We start from the raw sequence: 1,337 nt of genomic DNA, 5'->3' as shown, positions 1-1,337 counted from the left end.
CCCCCAAGCCCTTGCGTTTGGAAAGCCAGCGGAGAGCGATCTGGCTTGAGAATTTTAAGACGGCCCGAGGAGCTTGTCGCGGCTTTTACTCCGGGAGAGCTACTGTTGGGAACAAAAAGGCAGCAGCCGCGGGAGAGGTGGGGAGGGCGGTTTCAGCCCCGAGGTCACTCCGTAAGCCGTTGGCGGCAGCCGCGGGGCTGTTCCCCTGCTCTGCAGTCCCCAGGAGGCCCCGGGCTGCCTTGTGCCGCCGGGAACTTCGGGCTGGGGAAGGGGCGCGGAGCCTCCCCAGCCAGCCCTCTGCACGCCGCGCCGCCCCTGGGCCCTTGCTCAAGACATAATAAGCGAGGAGCGTACTGACAGCCCGGAGAGGGAGAGGGGGCTCGCGCTCAGCAGCCCCGCCTTTGGGAAAATGCTTTTCCAGCCCCTCCTGTGCTAGGCTGGGAGAGCAGTCCTGAGTGCCCTGGGGAGGGAGTGGCCCCACCCAGGCGGAACAGTCCCCAGCAGGAAACCTGGGCCGTTAAGAACCTAAAGAATATGTACGTAAGAGCCCCTTCTTTTCCCCTGGGGTTTTGCGGGGGTGGGGGTGGGGGTGTGCGGTGGGAGCGCGGCAGATGCCTGACTAGGAAGTCTCCCCATCTCCCACTTACACCAAAAAGTCCAGAGAACTGCCAGTGAGTCAGCTCGACTCAGCGCGACCCCTTGTGTTACAGGGTAGAACTGCTGCAGGGTGTCTGCGGCCGAGGTGATGGCCGCTACCAGCTATGAGTTTCTTTGAAGCAGATCGCCAGGCCTTTCTGTCTCGGAGCTGCCGGGCAGGTTTCATCCATCAGGTTTTTAGATTAGTCCTCAGACAGACCACCTGCCTGCCCAGCTGCACCCCTCCTTCCCCAAGCCCCCGTTTGCCTGCCTGCTGCTAACTTTCCTGCTGTCTCTGTTGCCTCCCACCCTCTTCCTGAAGGTGGGGCAGCCCCTGGGCCCCCTTGCCAGCACGTCTTGCTCTAGGGATGGGACAGTGAGCCTGAGCTGCGGTAAACCGAGGCTATGCCCTCAGAGCAGAGGCGGTGGCTTGTTCGGGCCTATTTTACTGCCTTTTGTCAGAAGCGGCATATCACCTGTTTTATTGCCTTTTGTCGGAATGTGGTGATTGGCGCCTGATCCCTTGATCCACTAGGGACCAGAAGTCAGATGTCCTTATTCCATCCCTAATTCGTGTTTTGTTTTTTTTTAAACACTGTAGGGATAAGTCACTTACTTTTTCTGACTCAGTTTCTACATCAGTTAAAAGGGGTTACTTGCCTGCTTTTTCCCATAGGGCAGGGTTTCTCAACCTGTGGGTC

General features: G+C 58.8%; 1 protein-coding gene across 1 annotated transcript in view; it reads left to right on the top strand.

Annotated features, from left to right (window-relative positions):
• The first annotated feature begins 452 nt into the window (after window positions 1-452).
• Window positions 453-1,337, top strand: part of LOC101645692 (dynein light chain roadblock-type 1-like) — a 14,823-nt gene continuing 13,938 nt past the window's right edge. Inside the window, exon 1 of the mRNA XM_045288196.1 lies at window positions 453-536. The gene's annotated coding sequence lies outside the window, so the exon portion shown is untranslated. The remainder of the gene's footprint in view (window positions 537-1,337) is intronic.

Source organism: Echinops telfairi, unplaced genomic scaffold (assembly GCF_000313985.2).
Source record: "Echinops telfairi isolate 266 unplaced genomic scaffold, ASM31398v2 ScPeMD7_18;HRSCAF=68, whole genome shotgun sequence".
Classification (NCBI taxonomy): Eukaryota; Metazoa; Chordata; class Mammalia; order Afrosoricida; family Tenrecidae; genus Echinops; species Echinops telfairi.
This window is presented reverse-complemented; position numbering and strand designations above follow the sequence as displayed.